At 47.8% G+C, this 10,364-nt stretch overlaps 1 long non-coding RNA gene across 1 annotated transcript; it reads right to left on the bottom strand.

Moving 5' to 3' along the window:
* Positions 1-786: 786 nt before the first annotated feature.
* LOC119961685 lies at positions 787-8,573 on the bottom strand. Its single transcript, XR_005459719.1, has 3 exons — positions 8,505-8,573; positions 3,097-3,201; positions 787-814 (listed from the first exon to the last, which is right to left on the bottom strand). It is a non-coding gene; the product is annotated as an uncharacterized LOC119961685 (long non-coding RNA).
* Between the last annotated feature and the right edge of the window lie 1,791 nt (positions 8,574-10,364).

The raw sequence follows: 10,364 nt of genomic DNA, 5'->3' as shown, positions 1-10,364 counted from the left end.
TCAATGTCCAATTCACATAACAAGCACGGTTTTTTGGGACTTGTGGGGGGAAGCCGGAGCACACGGACGAAACTCACACAGACACGGGGAGAACGTGCAGACTCCGCACGGACAGTGTCCCAAGCCAGGAATCAAACCCAGGTCCATGGCGCTGAGAAGCAGCAGTGTTAACCACCGTGCCGATCAGAGAGCTAGCATGGACTCAATGGACCGATTGCCCTTCTCTGCCCATAATTTTTTTCATATTTTAAAATAAATTTAGAGTACCCAATTCATTTTTTCCAATTAAGGGGCAATTTAGTGTGGTTAATCCACCTACCCTGCACATCTTTGAGTTTCAGGGGTGAAACCCACGCAAACACGGGGAGAATTTGCAAACTCCACATGGACAGTGACCCAGAGCCAGGATCGAACCTGGGACCTCGGTGCTTTGCGGCAGCAGTGCTAACCACTGTGCCACCGTGCTGCCACTGACATTTTTGTCTAATCTCGCTTTGTAATTTTACCCCAGGGGGTTCAGATATCACTCCGGTAAATCTGTGCTACACTCCCTCCGAGACCATTCTATCCTTCCTCAGGTTTGTTGCCCAGAACTGAACACAGTTCTCCAGGTTTGGTCTAACCAGGGTTTGTGAATCTCGGGGCTTTTCAGTCACACTGAGACCTGAAATCTTCTCTCACAGACAGAACAGACAAACCTTTTACCTTCCACACCCAGATGCTGCTGAAATTCAGGTTCTGATGAATCGAGTGACTCTGTCAGATCGCGATGTGACGTTTGGTTTGCGTCTGTTAAACCTCCACTTCCGGTATCCTGTAAATTTACAGAAACCTCACTGTCAGTTTAGGGTAGAAATTCACAACTTTCTCTCCTCGCCAACTTTGATTAAACGTATTCCTGGAGTTTTGATCACATGACCTGCCCCCATCCTCCAGCCATTAATCGGTCAACGCATCCATCCTTGTGACACACTGCCTTCCTCGGCCAATTGGGAAGCAAAAGGACTCATTGCCTTACAGGACAGTGATTGACTGTCAGCCAAACAACCTTTATCCCATTTACAATATTTTTATATCCGCTGAAGAGAAATGTTCAAAAATCTTTTTTACTGTCCCAATGATTTTCCAATCACCCAGGTATGAATCTCACCAAGGCAGAATGTAAAATTTGAATTCATTGAAAGTTTACTTTAAAAAAAAAATTTAGTGTACCCAATTCATTTTTTCCAATTAAGGGGCAATTTCGTGTGGCCAATCCACCTAACGGGCACATCTTTTGGGTTGTGGGGGCGACACCCACGCAAACACTGGGAGATTGTGCAAACGCCACACAGACCCAGAGCCAGGATCGAACCTGGGACCTAGGCGCCGTGAGGCTGCAGGGTTAACCCTCTGCGCCACCGTGCTGCCTTCATCGAAAGTTTACTGATGACCATGAAATCATTGTCAATTGTTGCAAAGACCCATCTGGTTCACTCCTGTCCTTCAGTGAAGGAAATCTTCTATCCTTACCTGGTCTGGCCTACACGTGACTCCAGATCCACAGTCAGCTTGTTGACCCTTAAAATGCTCTCTGAGATACGCTCAGTTCAAGGGCAATTCAGGATGGGCAGTAAATGCTGGACCAGCCAGCGACACCCACATCCCGTGAATGAACAGAAAAGAAAATCTGCCATCCTTACCTGGTCTGGCCGACACGATTCCAAACCACAGCAATGTGGTTGACTCTTTAAATGCCCTCCGAGATGGCCGAGCCAGCCACTCGGTTTGAGGGAAATTAGGGATGGGCAATAAATGTTGGCCCAGCCAGTGACTCCCACAAATGATTAAAATAAAATTTTGGAGACTCCAGTCAGTCAATCCGGGAGAGTTGGCATCCGGGCCAGACTCGCAGTGCTTAATAATAATAATCACGAGTTGTCACAAGTAGGCTTCAATGAAGTTACTGTGAAAAGCCCCTAGTCACCACATTCCAGCACCTGTTCGGGGAGGCTGGAACGGGAATTAAACCCGCACTGCTGGTCTTGTTCTGCATTACAAGCCAGCTGTCTTAGCCCACTGTGCTAAACCAGCCCCTTCCCTGCGTCGCATTGTCCTCTGTAAAGATGGCGGCCGGTAACCCGGGCCTGTCACGGTTCAGCGCTGTTTAAGAAAAAAAATGAAAAACCATTAACAGTTTCCTCGGGAGTTGAAGCCTCCACGGGGTATTCATGAAGCCTCCCGGCTCACTCCGCAGCTTCTATTGCTCCCCGGCCACCCACCGGCTCCAATCTTGAAAGTCGCTCGATTGTTTCTTTCCCGCTCCTCGCACCGTCAGCGACAACCTGAACTGCGCATGCGCTGGTCACAGCCTGTACAGCGCATGTTCCAGTCACAGCCGGACTCTGCACATGTGCGAGAAGCTTCTGTCATGTGGATAGAGCACATTCTCAGCTGCAACGCATGTTGGGTAATAAACCCGCCATTGAAATGGATATTTTTGATATAAATTATGCTTTGCAAACTGATTACGATTAGTAACATTGGGTCAAGGCAACACCCAGAGCCCAAGAACAAATATTGGAAAGTTGGCAGTTAGAAAGGCAAATGCAATGTTCGAATTCATTTCAAGAGAGCTACAATACAAGATGAATGGGGATGAGAAACATATCAGCCATGATCGAATGGCAGAGCAAACTCCAAAACTCGATGGGCTGAATGGCCTAATTCTGCTTCTCTATCTTTTTTTCATGAGGGTATCTCATGGAAACATTTGTAAAAGAATTGCTGGAATCCATCCCAGACCTGGATACAGATTAATTGATTCTTGGAGGAGATTTCAATTGTGTTCTGGACCCTAAATGGACTGGTCCAAGCTGATTCAACCACAACAAAAACATGAAAAAGGAATGAAACCAGACGGATCACCCGGCATCGACCCAGGCACCAGAAACGACAACGGCAAACCCAGCAAAAGATTTTTTTTAACTGTTCCCATCAGTAGACTGTACAAGGATTACGGGACACAGATTTAAGATTGTGAACAAGATCTACAGGGGAGACAGGAGGTAGGCATTTTAATAAGTGAGTGAAAATGATATGGAACTCAATGCTTACACACAAAGATCGATAATCTCCAGGTCCCGGTAACTCGAACAGGTGTGAGAATTTGATGTGAGGATTGGTTGTGAGTTTCCTGTCTGCGAATCCCTCTCTAAGTCCCTGTGAAAGAAGTTTACAAAGGCATCACTGTCAGTCCAAAAATAACATTCAGGAAAGATAAACATTTCTCCTGGTTTGAATTTGCTGTGTGTAAATCCTCCCCTACTAACCCCTGTAAAAGGAGTTTCCAAAATTAATCACTGTCAGTCCAGGATAGAAATTCACAACATTCTCCCCTCCTGCTTATGGGTCCAGGATGACCGCTTATGCCCCTCGCTGCACACTGACCCTCATTGTCATCAGCAGTCCCTCGATTTGAGGGTGATGTTGATTCAGGGTTGGAAGTTTCTGCCCTGGGTCTTCATGTGACTGAACACATGTGAGCTTTGGACACATGGGTCAGGATAACCAATAAGACAGCGAAATCTGGAGAGCAGGATTGGCTTCCTTTTCTTTCCATCTCTGCCACTGCTTTGCATCATCAATAAGGCATTATGACTCAAAGACTAATCCAGTTTGATGGACAAGTTGGCTGCATTCTGAACAATGGGGAACAAGCTCCTCCCACTCATTGCAACCTCAAACAAACCATTGTTTGCAGCAAATTACCCAGCCTTCAGAACAGCGACCACGACACCACACAACTCTGCCAGGGCAATCTCTGCAAGAAATGCCAGATCATAAGAACATAGGAACTAGGAGCAGGAGTCGGCCATCTGGCCCTCGAGCCTGCTCTGCCATTCAATGAGATCATGGCTGATCTTTTGTGGACTCAGCTCCACTTTCCGGCCCAAACACCATAACCCTTAATCCCTTTTTTCTTCAAAAAAACTATCTTTACCTTAAAAACATTTAATGAAGGAGCCTCAAGTGCTTCACTGGGCAAGGAATTCCATAGATTCACAACCCTTTGGGTGAAGACGTTCCTCCCAAACTCAGTGCTAAATCTACTTCCCCTTATTTTGAGGCTATGTCCCCTAGTTCTGCTTTCACCCGCCTGTGAAAACAACATGCCCGCATCTATCCTATCTATTCCCTTCATAATTTTAAATGTTTCTATAAGATCCCCCCTCATCCTTCTAAATTCCAATGAGTACAGTCCCAGTCTACTCAACCTCTCCTCGTAATCCAACCCCTTCAGCTCTGGGATTAACCTCGTGAATCTTCTCTGCACACCCTCCAGTGCCAATACGTCCTTTCTCAAGTAAGGAGACCAAAACTGAACACAATATTCCAGGTGTGGCCTCACTAACACCTTATACAATTGCAGCATAACCTCCCTAGTCTTAAACTCCATCCCTCTAGCAATGAAGGACAAAATTCCATTTGCCTTCTTAATCACTTGTTGCACCTGTAAACCAACTTTCTGTGACCAATCATCGACATGGGTACCACCATTACACATGGTAACACCACCCACCAGGTACGCGGCACATACTCGTGCGACTCACTCGACCAATGTAGTCTACCTCCTACGCTGCAGGAAAGGATGTCCCGAAGCATGGTACATTGGCGAGACCATGCAGACACTGCGACAACGAATGAACGGGCATCGTGCGACAATCACCAGGCAGGAATGTTCCCTTCCAGTGGGGAGCACTTCAGCAGTCAAGGGCATTCAGCCTCTGATCTGTTGGACTTTAACCTGGTGTTGTAAGACTTCTTACTGTGCTCACCCCAGTCCAACGCCAACATCTCCACATCATGGCTACCATCGACACCGCAAACTGCCGGCTCAAAGTGGAGAGGATCTCCAGAAAGATCGCGCATATAGACACTGACATTAAGTTTCTACAAAGATGCAAAAAAGCAGATAAGATCCCGAAAGGGCTACAGATCACAAACCCACTCAAGTCGACCTACAACACATGAGGATGTGAAGCAAGGGTTAATAGCCAGAATGATCGGGATACTTTAGTGGAAAATCACAAAGTAGAGGAATGTGTTATTGAAGCCATTGAAGGAGAATGAATTTGCTCAGAGAATGGAGTGATATTTGAAGTTGTGAGCCGACTCATGACTATAAGCCAAACAGCCTTGAGAAACAAGGCGCATGGCCGGATGACAGGATATGAAATGTGGGAGCCGCTTGCAACCATAGCTAACACTTGTTAATTAAGCTAAGACTGCTACATACTCATGTGCCAATAGATAACCTCAAAGTCTGTAAAATCATGTACTGGAACTATTGTAATAACCAATCTATGCTTTGTAATGTGGGCAAGCTCAAGTGACTGTAAGAGACAACCCCTTAAAAAAAATATTAAAAAGGGATGCTTTGAGCAAGACTTTGGCACTCTCAGAGGTGTTTCTTTGGAATACCGCACCTCTGTCACACTCCTCAAACTCCTCGTACACCAGCTCTCCAGCAGTCGACGCAACCTGGAAACCAAGATAGAGGCAATATTCTCAACTTGCGCTCAGGATACAGCAGACCAGCTGCGTAACACCGCCAAACAGGTGAGACAAAGATACTATGCCACCTATATACACACCAAGAACAGAAAGCTTGAGAAACTCGGCATCACCAATCAAGCCTCCCCCTGTACCACAGTCGAAAACAATACACGGAAATCTATTGTCAACTTGTCAGACTACACCCTTCAACCAGATGAAATCGAAGTCCTCAGCAGAGGGCTCAATTTCTGCACCACGACCAAAATGGACCCCATCAGTCTCGCGGCAGACACGGAGGAATTCATCAGGCGAATGAGGCTCCGGGAATTCTTCCACAGACCCCAAGATGCCGACAGCGAACCCAAGGGGTCGACCAATGAACCAGAACAGCAGACCGCGAGATCTGCGGTGCAGCAAACGAAAAGGAAAGAGTCGAATTGGACTCCTCCGGAAGGCGGCTGCCCTCGACTCGACATGTATGCTCAAGCCGTCAGAACTCGTGTCAATGCCAGATTAATCAGTCGCAGTCACAAGGCAGCCCCGAACGTCAAACAAGCACAACGCAACGCCATCCGCATTCTCAAGACCAACCACAACATTGTCATCAAACCAGCAGACAAAGGAGGGGCCACCGTCATACTGAATAGAATGGACTACCGCAAAGAAGTATACCGACAACTCAACAACCAGGAACACTACAGACAGTTACCCACAGATCCAACCAAGGAACACATCCGCCAACTCAACAGATTGATCAAGACCTTGGATCCAGACCTTCAGAGCACCCTACGTGCTCTCATCCCACGAAATCCCCGCATTGGAGAACTCTACTGCCTCCTGAAAATACACAAGGCCAACACACCAGGCCGGCCTATCGTTTCAGGCAATGGGACCCTGTGCGAGAACCTCTCTGGCCACATCGAGAGCTTCTTGAAACCCATCGAACAAGGAACGCCCAGCTTCTGTCGCGACACGACGGACATCCTACAGAAACTCAGCACCCATGGACCAGTTGATCCAGGAACATTCCTCGTCACAATGGGTGTCTCGGCACTCGACACCAGCATCCCCCATGACGACGGCATTGCTGCAACAGCCTCAGTCCTCAACACCGACAACTGCCAAGCTCCAGACGCAATTCTGCAACTCATCCGCTTCATTCTAGATCACACGTCTTCACCTTCGACAACAAATTCTTCATCCAGACGCATGGAACAGCCATGGAGACCAAATTCGCACCTCGATATGCCAACATCTTCATGCACAAGTTTGAACAAAACTTCCTCACCACACAGGACCTGCAACCGACGTTATACACCAGATACATCAATTACATATTTTTCCTTTGGACCCACAGCGAAGAATCACTGAAACGACTACATGATGAGATCAATAAATTCCATCCCACCATCAGACTCACCATGGACTATTCTCCAAATTCTGTTGCATTCTTGGACACACTCATCTCCATCAAGGACAGTCACCTCAGCACTTTGCTTTACCGCAAGCCCACAGACAACTTCACGATGCTCCGCTTCTACAGCTTTCACCCGAAATTACATTAAAGAAGCCATTCCCTATGGACAAGCCCTCCGTATACACAGGATCTGCTCAGACGAGGAGGAGCGTAACAGACACCTACAGATGCTGAAAGATGCCCTCGTACGAACGGGATATGGCGCTCGACTCATCGATCGACAGTTCCAACGCGCCACAGCAAAAAAGCCGCACCAACCTCCTCAGAAGACAAACACGGGACACCACTGACAAGAGTACCCTTCGTCGTCCAGTACTTTCCTGGGGCGGAGAAACTGCGACATCTTCTTCGCAGCCTTCAACACATCATTAATGAAGATGAACATCTTGCCAAGGTCATCCCCACTACTGGCCTTCAAACAACCGCGCAACCTCAAACCAACCATTGTTTGCAGAAAATTACCCAGCCTTCAGAACAGCGACCACGACACCACACAACCCTGCCAGGGCAATCTCTGGAAGACATGCCAGATCATCGACTTGGATACCACCATTACACGTGGAAACACCACCCACCAGGTACGCGGCACATACTTGTGCGAATTGAACAATGTAGTCTACCTCATACGCTGCAGGAAAGGATGTCTCACAGCGTGGTACATTGGCGAGACCATGCAGACACTGCGACAACGAATGAACGGGCATCGTGGGACAATCACCAGGCAGGAATGTTCCCTTCCATTCGGGGAACACTTCAGCAATCAAGGGCATTCAGCCTCTGATCTCCGTGTAAGCGTTCTCCAAGGCGGTCTTCAGGACACGCGACAACGCAGAATTGCCGAGCAAAAACTTATAGCTAAGTTTCGCACGCATGAGTGCGGCCTCAACCGGGATCTTGGATTCATGTCACATTACATCCACCCCCCACCATTTGGCCTAGATTTGCAAAATCCTACCAACTGTTCTGCCTTGAGACAATTCACACCTCTTTAACCTGTGATTATCCCTCTCTCTGGATCTGTAATGGTTTGATTATCTGCAAATGCTCGCATTCCAAGCCTTGTCTGGCATCTCTGACTTTGTCTATATAAATGTTTCTGGAACATACCTCTCCATTCACCTGAGGAAGGAGCTGTGCTCCGAAAGCTCATGTTTGAAACAAACCTGTTGGACTTTAACCTGGTGTCAGACTTACTGAGCTCACCCCAGTCCAACACCGGCATCTCCACATTCTGAACAATGGGGAACAAGCCCCTCCCACTCATTGAAACATCACCCCGACAAAGATGAGAAACGCGCATGCGCCCTGATGCACATCCAATAAAGATGGCGGCCGTTACCCTGAGCCTAACATGAGGAGCTGCAGCTCCGCTCGGTACAAACGGGGTCCCGTAACTTTTCCGAGGATTGCGGCTCACTACATCTTTACACAACGTTTCCGCCCACTCCCACAACCTCTCGCTCCCTTCATATTGTTAAACGCCCCTTACCAATTCCGGACCTGAAGAACACACACGTATCCTTCGCCATTACCCACACTGCGCACGCTTCAATCACAGCGGGCCCCGCCCCTCGTTCACTCCGATTGGTTGGAGGACCAGCCACTCCCGGTCAGTCCTCCAGTCCCGTCCCTCCTCTTCCTATTGGCCGGCGTCAATCACCCGGGCATTGTGACGGTTACTGATGGTGAGAGCGGCCACAAAGGCTCAGGCTGACTCGCTGATTGGCCAATAATAACAGTGAGAGTCTCACTGGGACAATCAGACAATAATAGTGGAGATGGGGCCCAGAGGAGAAATAGCAAAGGATTCACTCACTTTGAGAGTAACAAACACAGTGCCTGTTCTAATAAGTGTTGTTTTTTTCCTGAAGCACCGCCTCTGTTACGTCATCACAATGGCCCCTCAGCCGCGCCGCTAAACAAAGATGGCGGCCGTGGTATTGGGCCTGATACCGGATAAAAGCTCCGCAGCTCAAACGCGGGATTTGCAGGGTTTTAGTCCGGCCTTGTGATCAGCAGGGGGTGTTTATGAAGCCTTCACTCCCTCCCCGCCCCGACCCCCGGCTCCATTACTCCCTCCACCTCACCGCCCCAAACAGCCGCTCCCGCACTGGCAGACCTCCCAGCAAAGTGACACTGCGAATGCTCCAGGGACAGCCCAGCATTGCGTCTGCGCAGTGGGCTCCTGTGGAGTGAATAGGGTACATTCACAGCCGCAGGGGATGTTGGGTAATACCAGCACCATTGAAAGCGCAAACAGTTAATACAAAATAATTTGTTTCCTAATTAACACAAATAATCAAGTAAACTATTATCAATGGGTATTCTGCTATTCTCTATTTCTCAAAATGATTAAATGCTGCTCTTCTGAGGAACAATGCAGAACTTAAGGTTTTTTCCCAATGGGTCCTTCCTCCCCTCCCCAGAAGATGCAACTCTTGCAGGGTTCAATCCCAGAATCAGTAATTCCTCTATCTTCTTCCCTCTTGCTCGTGAAACTGAATGTTCAATTTTGCTAGAATGATCCAGCACAGTTATGTGGAGCTGTTTAGCACAGGGCTAAATCGCTGGCTTTGAAAGCAGACCAGGGGAGGCCAGCAGCACGGCTTGATTCTCGCAACAGCCTCCCCGAACAGGCGCCGGAATGTGGCAACTGGCGGCTTTTCACAGTAATTTCATTTGAAGCATACTTGTGACAATAAGCAATTTTCATTTCATTTCATTTCAGATCTCACTCGGCACACCATGTCTGTACTGACCCTGTACCAGAGCTGCCACTTTTCCTGCTTTAATTCCATTTGCCAGTGTTCTGCACATATGACCCACCTATCTGTATCATCCTGTAATTTAAGACTTTTCTCCTCACTAGTTACCACACCAACAATTTTCCATTTGCAAACTTATTGATCATACGTTCACATATTTCAAGACCTCGACTTTATATATAATTACTATTGGTGACTGAGGATGCACCAGAATCTCCATCAGCACCTGAACCTGTGCTTCCTTCCTTTGAGTGGTTTAAGAACTTTGGAGAAACATTGCTGAGAAAGCTGATGTTCTAGTCAAGGCCAATAAGTGGGTGCTGCCTTGCCTGTCTCTGAAGTTACTCCACTCCTGTTCACTCCCCACGTATTGACCATAATGACTGGGAAGAGTTTAGAACATGGAACAGTATAACACAATACAGGCCCTTTGGCCCACGATGTTATGCCGACCACTTATCCTAAATTAAGATCAACCTAACCTACACCCCTTCAATTTACTGCTGTCCATATGCCTGTCCAAGAGTCGCTTAAAAGTCCCCAATGACTCTGACTCCACCACCTCTGCTGGCAGTGCATTCCAC

The sequence above is a fragment of the Scyliorhinus canicula genome, unplaced genomic scaffold (assembly GCF_902713615.1).
Source record: "Scyliorhinus canicula unplaced genomic scaffold, sScyCan1.1, whole genome shotgun sequence".
Taxonomy (NCBI): Eukaryota; Metazoa; Chordata; class Chondrichthyes; order Carcharhiniformes; family Scyliorhinidae; genus Scyliorhinus; species Scyliorhinus canicula.
The sequence above is the reverse complement of the archived record's forward strand: the minus strand, read 5'-3'. Positions and strand labels throughout refer to the sequence as shown.